The following is a 16749-nucleotide window of genomic DNA, read 5'->3' as shown; positions in this document are numbered from 1 at the left end:
CAATAGGAGAAAATATCTCATCAAAATCAATTCCCTTTTTCTGTGCAAATCCTTTTACAACTGACCTAGCCTTAAATCTTTTCTTACCTCCTTCCTCTTCTTTCAACCTGTAAACCCACTTATCCTGTAAAGCCTTGTTACCTGCAGGCAACTTGCATAGATCCCATGTCTTACTCTGTAGCAAAGAGTCCATTTCATCTTTCATTGCAGACTCCCACTGAATCTTAGTATCCACCTACACAGCTTCATCATAACTTTCAGGTTCACCAGCATCAATAAGTAAAATAGAATACAAAGAGGGAGAAAATATTTGTGGAGGTCTAATTTGCCTTGTTGATCGTCTAACATTCACTGGTGTGTGTGGTATTTTCTGTTGCAGTTGTTGCACATCATGAGGAATGGCTACAACATCAGCTTTTGGAGTATCATCCAGCACTACGTAATCATCTTCTTTCTTCTCATGTTGCTGCAACAGATCTTTGTACAACACTTTCTCATTGAATATGACATCTCAACTTCTAACAATTTTAAGATTTTCAAAATCCCAAAGCCTATAACATTAATGCCATATCCAACAAAACTACATTTCTTTGATTTAGCTTCTAGCTTGGTTCTATTTCAGAGTCTATATGAGCAAAAGCTTCACAGCCGAAGGTCTTGAGAAAAGAATAACTCACCTTCTTACCAGTCCATGCTTCCTCTGGAATACCACAACCCAAAGGAGTAGAGGGACCTCTATTAATCAAATATACTACAGTATTGATAGCCTCCGCCCACATGTGTAAGGGCAACCCAACATGCAACCTCATGCTCCTTGCGCGCTCCATTATAATCCTGTTCATGCATTTAGCCACTCCATTTTCCTGTGGAGTCCTTGAAATAGTTTTCTGTCTATGAATACCATTAGTGGAGCAATAATCTTCAAATTCATGACTGCAATACTCACCACCATTATCAGATCTGAGACATTTTAATTTCTTACTAGTCTCATTTTCAACCAAGCATTTCCATTTCTTAAAAGTTTGAAATACATCAGATTTCTGTCTAAGGAAATAAACCCATACTTTTCTAGTTGCATCATCAATAAATGTAACATAATAATGAGAGCCACCAAGGGAAGATACCTGAGCTGGCCCCCATACATCTGTATGCACAAGCTCTAATTTCTCCTTTTTGTTTTCCTTCCTAGTCTTTACAAAACTCACTCTCTTTTGTTTTCCATACACACAACTTTCACAGAAATCCACATTAACAGATTTCAGACTTGGTAAAACTTTGTTTGAATGAAGTACTTTCATACCTTTCTCACTCATGTGCCCAAGTTTTTTGTGCCACAACATTGTATCAGAATCTACAACAACTATTTGTTCTCCCTGCTCAACTACAACAATTGTTCCTGAACATTCATTTTTTCTCTAAAACAATCAAAGTAGTAGGAACAGTATGACTTGTACAAAGATATAAGGTGCCTACTTTCACACCTTTTGCTACTACAAGGGAACCTTTTGAAACCTTCCAATTTTTATCATTAAAAGTAACTACACAACCCTCATCACCAAGTTTCCCGGCTGAAATTAAATTTCTACTCAGCCTTGGAACATGTCTTACCTCATGTAGTAGCCAATGATTCCCATTTTGCAACTTAATCTTAATTTTTCCCTTTCCAGCAATCTAACATGGTTCATTATCCCCCAAATACACAAGCCCAAAATCCCCTTGGACATAATCAATGAAATAACCTCTATGAGGTGTAGCATGAAAGGAAGCACCAGAATCTAAAACCCATGAATCATCAACACTCTCTAAAGACAGAAGCAAAGCATCCTCTTCAAATTTTTTACTTACCACATTTGCCTCCTTGTCTCCATCTGATTTATCTCCTTCATTTTTCTTTCAATTCCAACAATCTTTCTTTTTGTGCCCTGGTTTCCCACAGTACCAACAATCATTTGGTCCTCTCAATTGAGACCTCCTCCCCTTTGACTTTCCTCTTGATTTCCCATGATTTCCAAAGTTACTTCCTCTTTTAGTCATTTTGCCCCTGCTTTCTGCATTCAAAGAACTTCCTGATGTAGATCCACCTGAGGATTTCCTATGAGTTTCCTCACTCAAAACAACACCGATCACATCATCATATTTTAGGGTACTAGATCCAGGAACAAAATTACTCACTGCCATTACCAAGCCATTCTAGCTTTCAGGCAAAGAACACAAAATCAAGAGAGCCCTAATTTCTTCATCAAAATTGATACCCATAGAAGATAACTGACTAGTAATAGTATTAAACTCATTTAAATGATCTGCAACAAATCCACCTTCTGCCATTTTCATATTAAATAAACACTTCATGAGAAATACCTTGTTTGAAGCGGAGGGCTTTTCATACAGTGTCGCTAGGGTTTTCATCAAATCTTTTTTCGTCTTTGCTTTTGTAATATTAAATGCCACCGATGGTGCCAAGCATAACCGAATGCTTCCGAGTGCCTTTCTATCCAAAAGATCCCATTCAGCCTCTGACATAGTTCCCTGATTCTTGGATTTGCCTTCCAATGGCTTCCATAAATCCTTCTGATATAGATATTCTTCCATTTGCATCTTCCATAACTGGAAGTTCTGCCCATTAAACCTGTCAACCCTCATCTTCCATCGCTCCCACTCAACCATGAGACTCTCACTTAATCGTGAGACTTTCCTGCAGAGGGTAACTGAAAGACAACCTCGCTCTGATACCACTTGTTAGGATAAACCATAGATAGAAATTAAAAAAAACTACATGCAAATATAAACAATAACAGAAAAAATAATAGATCACACAGAAATGAACACAAGGCACCAAGATTTAACGTGGTTCACCCAATCCCTGGGCTACATCCACCAAACAACAAGTCCGATCTTATTACAATCCAGTGATTACAACTTGATTACAATCTGTAATCCCTTACAGCTCAATACCGCTGTAAGAACCAATTTTTCATCACAACATAATAAAAAATACCCAACCCTAAACCCTTTTATACAAGTATTAAACTGCTTTAGGGTTATAACATGTCGGCCATAATTAGCCATAACTTTAGTGGCAAATCTACGAATGGAGAATAGTACCAAAATGATTGGTGAATACTACCAATTTTTTTTTCCCACTAATTATGAAGTATGTACAGTACTTTCCTGATCAGTCACCACAATCTAACAAAGCCTTGGTAGCTAATGAAGGGAATTCAAGTGGTAAAAATTCTAACAAGAAGCAGAAGTAGTGGAAGGCTAAGCCACAAGATGACACACAACAATCCTCCTCCGAACAACAATCATCCTCACATCAATATTCTTCCACTCAACAATCTTCCTCACAACAAGGGAAGTCTTTTTCCAAAAACAATCAGAAGGGGAAAAACTCCAACAAAAAGGAGAATAAAACTTGTGCCTATTGTAAGAAGAATGGTCATGATGAACATGAGCGTAAGGATAAGTAAATTGATGAATTGGTAAACCTAATGAGGAAACACAAAATTGATGTACCAAATGCATATAAGGATAAGGGATCTTCGACCACTTTAAAAGTTAAGGAACAAGCTTTGGTAGCAAGTACAAACAATGTTGAGGAATGGGTTCTTGATTTAGGAGCTACACATCATATGGGTGCTTCAAGGGAGCATTTTTCCTTTTTGAAACCATCAAATGTACCTTACATCTATGTGGGCAATGACACTCAAGTAGAAGTTGAAGGGAAAGGGAATGTTTAGTTGGACAAAGGCATCTTCAAGGATGTTCATCATGTTCCTAACCTTAGCACCAACCTTCTTTCCATCTACCAAATAATTCACTATGGATGTGGCAACAAAGTGGAGTTCCTTCCTGATATAGTTGTGGTGAAATATCTCAAGGATGATTCTATGGTGGTGGTTGGAAAGGCTAATCATGAGACAATACTTTACTCTTTTTCTCATTTTGTGCCTAAGTCCACTTCCCTTGCCTTGTTGACTCATTCAAATTCACAAAGTAAACAATGGCATGAGAGATTTGGACATCTCAATTATTGTTACCTTCAACAACTTAGCAACAAGGATATGGTAATTGATCTACCTCAAGTCAAGTATTTAGAGGGTTTATGTCCAGGTTGTGAAGCAGGCAAGCATCCCAAAGAGAAATATGACAAGGGGAAGTCTTGGAAGGCTACTGCTATTCTTGAATTGGTTCATAGTAATGTAGCTAGCCCATTTCCAGTACCATCTTTTGGTAAGGATCACTATGTTCTCATCTCTATTGATGACTTTTCACACTACACTTGGGTCTTCTTTCTTTCTCATAAGAGTGAAGTATTTGATAAGTTTATCACCTTCAAAGCTCAAATTGAGAAAAAAATAAGGGAAAACCATCAATATTTGACGAACAGATAATGGTAGGGAATATGTCAACTCTAGGCTTATAGACTTTAGCACTCATGAGGGTATTGATCTTCAATATTTAGTTGCATACACACCATAGTAGAATGGTATCACTAAACAGAAGAATAGAACCCTTAAGGAGATGACCACTTGTATGCTTCAACACAAGTCTCTAGATCAAGTATTTTAGGTAGAAGCCATGTGTTGTGCCAATTACATCCAAAAAAGAAGTCCCCGTAAGGCCTTAGATGGAATTACACCTTTTGAGGCTTGGTGTGGCAGAAAACCAAGTGTAAAGCACTTTAAAGTTTTTGGTTGTCCAACATGGGCAAGGATACCTCCACAAAAGTGAAAGGCATTAGAACCTCAAAGAAAACCTTGTATATTTGTTGCATATCTTGACCATCATAAGGCATACAAACTCATGGATCCAGAGACACATGAAATCTTTTTCGAGAGGAGTGTTCATTTTAAAGAAACTTGTCCAAGTTGAGCTTCTTCAACTCCTCCTTCCTCCTTCATGGAAAGTAATAAAAGTTATGATAGTGACTCAGAAGATGAGATTCCTTCAACTTTGAGTCGTAGGACACCACCTTTGCAGGGTCCATAAATAGTTGAGGACATTCCTTCTTCTTCTTCCACTAAACCTCGTTGGGCACAACAAACCCTTGATTCAATAGGTTCATTGGTGGGGAATCCTTCAGACACTTAGAGGACAAGGTCACATCACAAAACATTTCCACATGCTTATATTTCCATTGCTTTAGATCCACAGTCATTTAAGGAAGCATCAGGGATTCCAGAATGGGACAAGGCTATGGAGGAAGAATATAACTCTTTGATAAAAAACAACACTCGAGACTTAGTTCCCTTTCCTAAGGGAAGAAAGTTGGTTCGGTGTAAGTGGATCTATTGAACCAAACTTGCAACAGATGGAAGTGTGGATAAGCATAAGGCTAGACAAGTTGCCAAAGGTTTCTCACAGGTTCTTGGTATTGTCTACACTGAGACTTTTGCACCTGTTGCCAATATGAATTCCATTCGCTTGACACTAGCTATTGCTATAACTCATGGATGGGTTGTACATCAGATGGATGTAAAGAGTGCTTTTTTGAATGGTAATCTTCATGAGGAGATTTATATGGAGTAGCCACAGGGGTTCATACAAGATTCTACTATGGTTTGTAGATTGAAGAAGTATATCTATGGTCTTAAGCATGCTCCTTGAGCTTGGTATGCCAAGATGGATTCCTTCTTACTCTTAGCAGGATTCACCAAGTGTCATTCTAATTTGAATATTTACATTCTTCAGTGGGATGACTCACATTTGATACTCGTGCTTTATGTAGATGACTTGATCATTATAGGAAGTACTTCATCCATCATTGCCAATATCAAGACCTCTTTGCTGGATATATTTGCTATGATAGACTTGGGTTTACTACATTATTTCCTTGGTATTGAGATCACACAGTCTTCAGTAGAGATCACACTTTCTTAACTCAAGTATGCTGTTGGCTTGCTTTCTCAATTTCACATTAGTCACTGCAAGCCTGCTCCTACTCCCTTTCTTTTAGATGTCAAGTTAGAGACCAAGTGTATGACTCCACTTGTTGATGCTACATTGTATAGACAGTTGGTTGGGAGTCTCATCTACTTGACACATACACGCCCTAATATAGCTTTTGCAATTGGCATGGTTTCTTGCTTCATGCAAGAGCCACATAAGCTTCATTGGAAGGTTGCCAAGCACATATTGCACTACATATAGGGTACACATATACATGGGATACACTATGTAGCAGGTATAGGACTTTAGCTGGTTTGATATATAGACTTAGACTATGCAGGGGATCTTGATTCTCACAAGTCTACTTTAGGTTACATGTTTCACCTTGGTTCTTGCCCTATTTGTTGGCAGAGGAAGAAGAAAAATAACAAGTTTCTTTCTTCAACTAAGGCTGAGTATTGAGGAGCTATCAATTTAGCTATAGAGGCCTTTTAGTTACAACACATCCTGAACAAGTTTGGATCTGATCTATCTAAACCTACAGTCATACATTGTGACAATTAGAGTTCTATTGAGATCAACAAACCAAACACATTGAGGTTCATATGCACTACATCAAAGAGTTGATACATGAGCAGATCATTGCATTACAGTATTGTCCTACAGTAGAGTAAGTCACAGATATCTTCACCAAACCCTTCACTGAGGTCAAGTATATTCATTTGCAAGATCTCTTGGGGGTGCGGGATGTTGTAGAAAGGGGAGTCCCTTGACTTCTCTCTTCTTTCTTCTAGGAGGGACCATTTCCTCATCTGAGGTCTTCTTCTCTCTCATCTTCTTTATTGTACTTATCTCTCTTTTTGGAGGAGGGTTTTTCCCATGAGGTTTTCCCTCTTTCTCTGCTTTATGAGAGATTTCATTGCATCACATTGTATGTAGAGAATTTCTTTTGTACATGGGTACCTAACATGGCCTTGTAGTTGGGACCCATCATGCATTTGTAAGCTTAGGTGGATTCCCCTAAGTTACACTTAAGGGGGGGTGTTGGTGTAAATAAGTATTCACTATTTACACTTTACTTAAGTTTACTTAGGTCAATGCATTATTTTATTATTTATTAGGTTGATATTTAGGCATTTGCATACTTTTATGAGTTTTCATGTTGACAACATAGAAGTAAGCAACTCTAATTCAAAACATGGTGTCTACAACAATAGAGTTTGCATAATTAACTGAGTTTTCATGTAGAAAACATAGTTATTTGCACTCTTAATTAAGCACATGGTGTCTACAACATTATTTTTCGTGCTACACCTTTGTAGGCTTATCCTCTCATCATCACACTTACTCTTGTGCTTAATGGAGGATAATCCACTCCTGGTGGACATGTGCTTGGTTGTAAGACTTATCAGTGTGCTGACTCCTGGACATTCTAGAAGCATTCTAGAGGCCTTTATATACAGGCACTCCTAGTGTACTTGTACATCAATTGAATACTATATTGTTATTATAGATCATACTCTAGTCTACTATGTGCTTGTGCTTGAGTTCCTTGATCTCGAGTAAATTTTTCCCTAAGACAAATTCTTACTAATTATAATCAATCATGTAGATTCTTATCTAACCAAATCAAATAAGTTAGATGGTACCAATTATGTTAATTGAAAGTTTAAGATGCAGACTCTAATGGAGGGGCATCATTTTTTGGCCATTATAAATGGAAAAGAGGTCAAGCCTACATCACCTAAAACAACACTAGTTGTTGTCCAAGATTGGGAGAAAAGAGAATTAAAAGCTAAGATTCTCTTGCACATGTTAGTAAAAGACTCAGTTATCCCTCACATAAGAGACATTACTACTTCTAGTGGTACATGGTCAACTCTGAAAGTTTTGAATGAGATTAAAAACTCAAATAAAATGTCATTTTTAAAGATAAAATTATTGGTCTATTAAAATGGGAAAAAAAAAAATGTCAGTGAATTTCTATCAAGAGTCAAGGAATTGAGGGATAAGTTAGCTGATGTTGGTGAACAAGTATTTAGTAATGATCTAGTAACAATTACTTTGAAGGTAATGGTTAGTGACTATCAAGTTTTCATTATTGGTTTGGTTGCAAGAGAAAATACACTTTCTTTTGAGAATCTAATAGGTATCCTTCTATAAGAAGAGGATGGAAAGAAGCATGTGAATAACAAATCTCAAAGTGTTGAGTCATATTTGATGGTGAAAGACAAGAAGCCATATAAAGAAAAGAAATGGTCAAAGAACAAAAGATGGGTGATTTTGACATCCAAAGGAACACAGAAGAAAAAAATGTATCATGATGGAGAAGCATCAAAATGAAATGTAAAGAAAAATAGAAATTGTAATTATTGTGGCAAACTTGGTCATTATGCATATGAATGTTACAAAAAGAAAAATAATGAGTCCAAAAACAACAAATATGAGGGTAATTTTTTGAATATTGATGATACAACATGTGATAAACTTCATGATTTAAAGTTGTTTGTCTTTGATTATGCTCTTTCAACTGAATCAAATGATTGTAATGATTGGTTCATAGATTCAAGGGCATCAATCCACATGTCATATCATAGAAATTGGTTTACAAAATTTTAAGAGAAAGATGATGGTAGAACGATTTGTATAGGAGATAATAGGTCACATGATGTAAAGGGATGTGGTGATATAAGTTATAAAAATACCTTATGGTCATGTAAACAACTTTCTAATGTTATGTATGTCCAAGGAATTAAGAAGAATTTGATTTAAATTTCAACAATCACTGATCAAGGTCTAATAGTTGAATTCTTGAAGACAGGTTGTCAAGTTAAAGATATGGAAAATCACAATAATGTGATTGTTGAAGGAATCAAGATGAGAGATTTGTATAAAATTGATGTCAAAATGGAAAGTCGTCATGCAATGGCTGCTACTTGTGTATCTATTAAAGAGCTATGAAATAAGATGTATGGTCATTAAAATTTAAAAGATCTAATTTCTATAAAAAGAAAAGAGATGCCGCAGGTATTCCAATATTTGAGGATGAACAAATCAATTGTGATTGATGTGCATTGAGAAAACAACATAGAAATTAATTTCCAATAAGAACCAATGTGAAGAGAATAATTATTCTTCAATTAGTACACTTAGATGTGTATGGTCCTATGAAAACTTAATCACTTGGGGGTGCATCTTACTTTCTTATATTTGTTGATGATTACACTAGATACACTTGGGTATATTTCTTAAGGAATACGAGTGAAAGTTTTGAATGTTTCAAAGAATTCAAAATAATAGTAGAAAAATAGAAATATCACAATGTTAAGATCATATCAAAGGGCCGAGGGGTGGGTAGGTATACTTCTAATTTTTTTTGAAATATTATAAAAATAATGACATTCTTAAGCAATATGCAGTTGTTCATGGTCCTGAAAAATGGTGTCGCTAAAAGAAAAAATAGAGCAATTGTTGAATGTATTAGAAGTATGCAAAAAGAAAAGAATCTCCCTAATAATGTGAGGGTTGAAGCACTCAATGCAACTATGTATTTGTTAAATAGAAGACATACCAAGTATCTTGCAAAAAAAACTCCTTATGAAGCTCTTCTTAGAATTAAGACACTTGTTAGTCTTTTGAGAGTTTTTGGAAGTAAGGCATATTCTCATATTCCAAAAGACAATAGAAGAAAAGTTGATACAAAGTCATTCAAATGTATATTTTTTGGTTACTGTATTGATCAAAATGCCTGCAAGATGTATAATCCTACTACTCATAAGGTGTTTTCTAGTAAAGATGTTATATTTCATGAATTTGAAAATGATGTTCAAGAAGAAGAAAATGTGGAAAAAACTATTTAATTGAAATTACTTGAAGAAGAAAATGAAAGTTTAGATATTTTAGATCAACAAACTCATGAGCAAAGTGGGCATGAGATAAGTCAAGTTGAGGCCACTCCATCCAATAATGAAGCAGTAAGAAGATCTACACAACAAATCAAATCACCAATCATGTATAATGATTATGGTTTAATAACTCAAGTAATGAGTGTAGATGAACCTCAAAATTTTGAAGAAGCTAAGAATCATAAAGAATGGATGAATGCAATGCATGAAGAATATATTTCAATTATGAATCATCAAACTTGGGAACTTCTATTGGTTGTAAATGGTTGTTCAAAAAAAAGTTTAATGTTGATGGAGTTTTTGATCAATTAAAAGTTATATTAGTTGCAAAAGTATACTCACAAAATGAAGGAATTGTTTACAAATATAATTTTGCACTAGTAGCTAAAATAAATACTATTAGACTAATGATTTCACTTGTGACTAAATTTGATATGGTTCTTCATCAAATGGATGTTATATCAATAGTTTTAAATGGTGATTTAAGAGTAGACATTTATCATGTTCAACTGATGGGGAGATGGTGCAAGAGCACCAGGGCCAAGCACAAGGGCTTATGAGGAAAATAGGGTCACTGAATAGATCCTGTGGGAATAAAGGACAAACATGACCTTGAGAGGTCATTGGTAATGTAATAAGACCTTAATAGTCATTTGATTATGTTTTAAATGTTTTCATTGATCACTTTGTAAAAAAGATCAATATTGTAAGCCTTAATGGCATTTGGGGGTTATAGTACCTTGGGTCATTTGTGGATACTAAGGTTTATGAAGATTTGAATGATCTATAAGGTCCATACATGTTGTAGGTGTCCATTAGAGCCTTTTAAATGAGTCAAATGCACTACAAGTGCTCAAAAATGTAATATTGCCTAGAATGGCAAAATAGGCCTATAAGGGCTTATGTGATGGTTTATGAGGTTTAGTGGAAGTTATAGAGTCTTAAGAATTAGGATTTAATCCTACATGGATTTTGAAATTTAATGGGAATGACAAAAGATCAAGCATTGTCAAGTGACAACATACAAACTAAAATATAATTGTCATTGACTGTCACTATCGATCTGGGCAAGAAGTTATTGGGTAACTGATTGATTGAAGGCTATTTTTCCTTTTGCATACATGAGTTTGAGAGAAGAGGAATAGTAGGGAGTTTTTTGGTGTTTGTGGTTGAAATGATGCAATGTAACAAAGTTTCATTCAATACAAAATTAAAATTTCTGCAAACTCCTAGCTTTCTGCCGTAAGGGCACAATCTATATTTTGTATTGAAAAGGCTTTTCATTTAGGTAAAATATTGAGTGTAAATATCTTAGATTGATGGTGGTTTAGTTTTTTATTCATTTCATGCTTTGATAGATTATTTTTGTGAAGTTGAAGCACAAAGAACTCATGGTTATTAGGAAATGGAGGAATGACTGTCATCGAAAATAATAGTCTCAGTACAGGGGCCATATCTCCCTAATGAACCATTGGATCAAGCCAAATTTGAAATATGTTGGAGAGGGCCAAGTTGTGCCAAAATATAACTAGAGCAATCAAACAAATTTTATTGGAGTCAAAAGTTATGAATGACTATATTCAGATATATGTAAGGGACAACGACATGGCAGTTTGTGGTGAATTTCCTTCATGAACATGTTGGGGAAGTTTTATGAAGGGATTAGGTATTGGGTGGGGATGAGATGAAACTAGTAATTATTTAGATGGATGATGGTGATGTTAATAAGATGAATCAAGCCTATGGTGGCACAAGACATTGTATGTGCACTTTGATAGAGAAGGAGTTGAAGGAATCAATGAGAAGGATCCTAATGAAGATGCGTGATGGTTGTTCTAGAAACACTTGGGAAGCCCCTCACAGTATGAATGGTTGCACGTCCAGCTAGGGCCTTTGCATCAAGTGCATTAGAGTGAGAGAAAGGTCTAGGATTTGGAGGATTGAAAGCCCTTTGTTGATGCTTGCAATTGAAATATCCTCCTTGAGTGTTCCAAAGTGGTGGATAGAGATCTAATTAATCCTAGATTGGTGAGAAGAGATGGCTTTGACGAGGAGTGAAAGAGAAATTGTTAAGGAATTGAAGGAGTACCTATATGGTGATAAGAAGGAGAGAGAAGAAAGAGAAATAAATAAGAAGGAAGAAGAGACAAGGAAGAATGAAATAGAATGGATGAGGCAAGAAGAGTTGAGAAGCCAAAGAAGGGTTTTGGAAGAGCAGGAAGAAGATAGAAAAGAAAAGATAAAGATTCTAGAGAAAGTCTTGGATGAAGGTGAAGAAAGGTTGAAGAGACTTGAGGAGATTCTTAAGGATGCTACAAGTTGGTACTTGAGGTTGAAGAAGAAGATAAATAGAATATTTAGAGACTACTTGCAGCTGCAAGGATGAAGAGATGGGAAGAGGGTACTAGGATGGGTACTCTTTGAGTAGAAGATGCACCTATGATGAGAGGTTTTGAGACTTGTGAAGAAGTCTTGGTAGATGCTGGAGGAGACAACATAGAGGAAGGCCTAGAAGGTCTTGAAGATGAGTTGGATTTATGGAATGCATTTGTTGCTATAGTTGAAGAATGACAAGGTTATGGAGGTAGCTTGGAGGCACATGAGGGAGCAACCTTCAAAGAGGACACTATGTTTGCAAAGATGGGCCATGAGGAGGCTCAAAACATGAATTTTTTTTCTCCTAGAATGGAGATAAGACAAGATGAATCAGAAATATTGATTGACATGATGGTGAGCAAGAAGATGTAGCATGAACAAACATTGATGATGGAGATCAAGCCAAGATGCAAGATGAAGTTGCATAGAGTTACATGGGTCCATGAGGATCTATATTTGCCAAAGGTCAAGATGAAGACCTTAATTTTTTTATTGACATGTGTTTCTATGTAGGTGTACAAGAGGACTTGGAAATGTTTTAAAGCTATGGAGTATGGTACAAGAGCACCAGGGCCACAAGGGCCTATGAGGAAACTAGGGTCATTGAATAGATCTTGGGGGAATAAAGGACAAACATGACCTTGAGAGGTCATTGGAAATGTAATAAGATCTTAGTGATCATTTGATTATGTTTTAAATGTTTTCATTGATCACTTTGTAAAAAAGATCAATATTGTAAGCCTTAATGACATTTGGGGGTTATAGTGTACCTTGGGTCATTTGTGGATCCTAAGGTTGATGAAGGTTTGAATGACCTACAAGGTCCATACATGTTCTAAGTGGCCATTAGAGCCTTTTAAATGAGTCAAATGCACTACAAGTGCTCAAAAATGTAATATTTCCTAGAATGGAAAAATATGCCTATAAGGGCTTATGTGAGGGTTTATGAGGTTTAGTGGAAGTTATAGAGTATTAGGCATTAGGATTTAATCCTACATGGCTTTTGAAAGTTAATATGAATGACAAAAGATCAAGTGTTGTCAAGTGACAACATACAAACTAAAATATAACAGTCATTGATTGTTATTGTTGGTTTGGGTAGGAAGTTATTGGGTAACCAATCGATTGAAGGCTATTTTTTCCTTGTACATACATGAATTTGAGAGGAGAGGAATAGTAGGGAGTTTTTTTGGTGTTTTTGATTGAAATGATGCAATGTAACAAAGTTTCATTCAATACAAAATTAAATTTTCTACAAACTCCTAGCTTTCTACTATAAGAGCACAGTCTATATTTTGTATTGAAAAGGATTTTCATTTGGATAAAATATTGAGTGTAACTATCTTAGATTGATGGTGGTTTAGTTTTTTATTCATTTCATTCTTTGATAGATTATTTTTGAGAACTTGAAGCACAAATAACTCCTAGTTATTAGAAAATGGAGGAATGATTGTCATCAAAAATAATAGTCTTAGTACGGGGGCCATATCTCCCTAATGAACCATTAGATAAGGCCAAATTTGAAATATGTTGGAGAGGGCCAAGTTGTGCCAAATCTAAATACAACGATTGCCAAAATTTGGTTGGAGTCAAAAGTTATGAATGACTATATTCAAATCTATGTAAGGGACAGTGACGTGGCAGTTTGTGGTGAATTTCATTCATGAACATGTTGGGGAAGTTTTATGAAGGGATTAGGTATTGTGTGGGGACGAGATGGAACTAGTGATTAGTTGGAGGGACAATGGTGATGTTAATAAGATGCATCAAGCCTATCGTGGCACAAGAATTTGTATGTACACTCTGATAGAGGAGTTGAAAGGATCAACGAGAAGGATCCTAATGAAGATGTGTGATGGTTGTTGTAGAAACACTTGGGAAGTCCCTCATAGTATGAATGGTTGCAAGTCCACCTAGGGCCTTTGCATTAGGAGTTTCTTCACCTAGAGTCATTTTTCTCTACCAAGACTACTTATTAGAATTCTTAGGGTCCCTTCTCTAACCATAACTTAGAGGACTCTCTCCTAATCCCCTTTCACCAAGAAACTCTCCAATCAATTCAAGTTTCCATCCTCTGACTCCAAAATCACTAACTGTGCATCTTTTGGCCTAACATGCCAAAAATTCACCAAATGCCACCAGTAGGTCAAAATAAAGTTTAAGCCTCCCTTTTTAGGTTCTTAACACATTCCATGTCATTCTACATCATTTCAATAAGTTTCACACACTGACAAGCCTATATTGCTTTATTTTCTCTTGTAGCCCTAAGAGCCCCTATTAGCCCTCCTAGAAGCAAGGAACCTTCCTTAACTCACAAAATCTCTTAACAATGCCTATTTATGCCTTCTAGACTTGGTTTCCAATTGACCTAGGCTTGAATATTTTCTAGGTCTTAGGTCTCCATGGTGTCTATACAATACAATTCTAGTTTACCCCTATTTTGAGGGTTTCAATGGCAATATCAACAAAACACTTACCAAAGGTTATAAACCTTCCATAAAACCTTCTCCTCTAGTGTGGGGACACCTAACACTCTACTGCAACATTTCCCATTCAATATTGGTACGTGCCAATCCACTGTTCTACCTAGAACTTGTTAGTGTAAATAATTATTATTTACACTTTACTTAAGTTTACGTAGGATAAATGCATTATTTTATTATTTATTAGGTTAGACACCTAGGAGTATGTGTACTCATATGAGTTTTCATGTTGACAATGTAAGAGTAAGCAACTCTGATTTAGCACATGGTGTCTACAACACTAGAGTTTGCATAATTAATTGAGTTGTCATGTAGACAACATAGTTGTTCACACTCTTAATTAAGCACATGGTGTCTACAACATAATTTTATGTGATACACCTTTGTAGGTTTATCCTCTCATCATTGCACTAACTCCTATGCTTAATGGAGGATAATCCACTCTTGGTGGACATTTGCTTGGTTGTGAGACTTATTAGTGTTTTGACTCCTAGTTAGTCTAGAGGCCTTTATATTCAGCCACTCCTAGTGTGTTTGAACATCATTACATCAATTGAATTTCATATTGTTATTCTAATCATACTCTATTGGTCTATTTTGCGCTAGTTGTTGAACTTCTTAGTCTTGGGTGGTTTTTCCTAAGGTAAATTCTTACATGGTATTAGAGCCATAGGAGTGTCATTTCATAGCCATTAGAGACCATTCTTGCCTCACCTCTTTGAGGACACCTCGATCCAGATCCAGAGTATCTCCAGCTATTGGGAGTGTCTAAAGCCAAAGAAGACCTCACCATTGCATCCAAAGCATCAATTTAGTGAAAATTGATTATAAATTCGCCTATGTTGGGCCATAGTCAAATTTGAGGCAAATTTCTTTTTTGCAAACCTGCACCCGAAGGCCTGATTTGTAAATTTGGTATGATCTATTAGATCTGCGCATTTATTTTATTTCAGATCTATCATTTTATTTTCTCTGCAGTATTTATTTTTTGAATTCTATTTTCAAATTTTTTTAGGCCATCAGGCCTGTAGAGAATATTTTTTGTAGGAATTGGGTGGTGAAAGTTCAACCCTTGCAGGATATTCGGTGGAATATTCCTATGCAATTCATAGTTTAGTAGTAGATGGAATATTCCTTATTCGGTGGCTTTCAACATACAATTTTAGCTGACCAACTTACAAATTTGACAACATCATACAAATCATCGTAGTCTCAAACTATCTGGCAGCCTCATAGCCAAGTTTAAATCCTGCAAGCTCTCCTTTTTAAACTCCTCTGAGTTTAATCCCACCGTGCATGTGGGATTAAACTCCCATTGTTGGACCTCCTCATGCCATCGACAATCTTCCCACCAGTCAAAGAAGTTTCGATGATTGACACAGACCCCATCCTGCCAGTACCTTGTCATGGATTGACCCCACTACGTTAGACCACCTAAGCTGGGTCAAACTACCACATGGACCACCATGTAGACAGTCAACACCACTAAGATGACGACTCAGCAGTGATCTCTACCACAATGACCTGCCCTATTAGCGGACACCTCAATGACATGTGTTGCCTAATCATCTAGTCATACTTGCCACATAGTCTACCAAGTCAACAAAGAACTCAACCTACCACATCAACCTTCTGTACATTTTGTATAGCTAACATCACCAGTGACATCACTGCCACATCACCCAAGGAGGATTTTTTGCTGACATTAGCCAGTCATGTTATTAAATTTGATAAGCATTTGACCATCATTTGTAGGCCAGATTGCACTACCATGATGGCCATTTAGACATCAAATTTAACCTTGCAATTTTCTGATCAGACCCCTCACATATTCAATTTTGATTTGACAGACCAAATTTGGGAGGCCATATCTCAATCATTCAAGATCCAAATTAGGTACATTTTTATTATTTTGGCTAGAATTTCCTAAACATTTTAGTGGTGCTATTATTTTCTAGTTTTGGTGCATGGATTTGTCAGAAATTACAATTTTTGGTGATTGTACCTATCCAATCCTACATTTTACAACTTCAATTGCTCCGTACGGGATCATCTAGACACATAAATAGGTTCCATTTTTTTTGAAAGTGAAT

The sequence above is a fragment of the Cupressus sempervirens genome, chromosome 8 (assembly GCF_028749045.1).
Source record: "Cupressus sempervirens isolate cs-2001-9-10 chromosome 8, ASM2874904v1, whole genome shotgun sequence".
NCBI classification, from domain to species: domain Eukaryota; kingdom Viridiplantae; phylum Streptophyta; class Pinopsida; order Cupressales; family Cupressaceae; genus Cupressus; species Cupressus sempervirens.
This window is presented reverse-complemented; position numbering follows the sequence as displayed.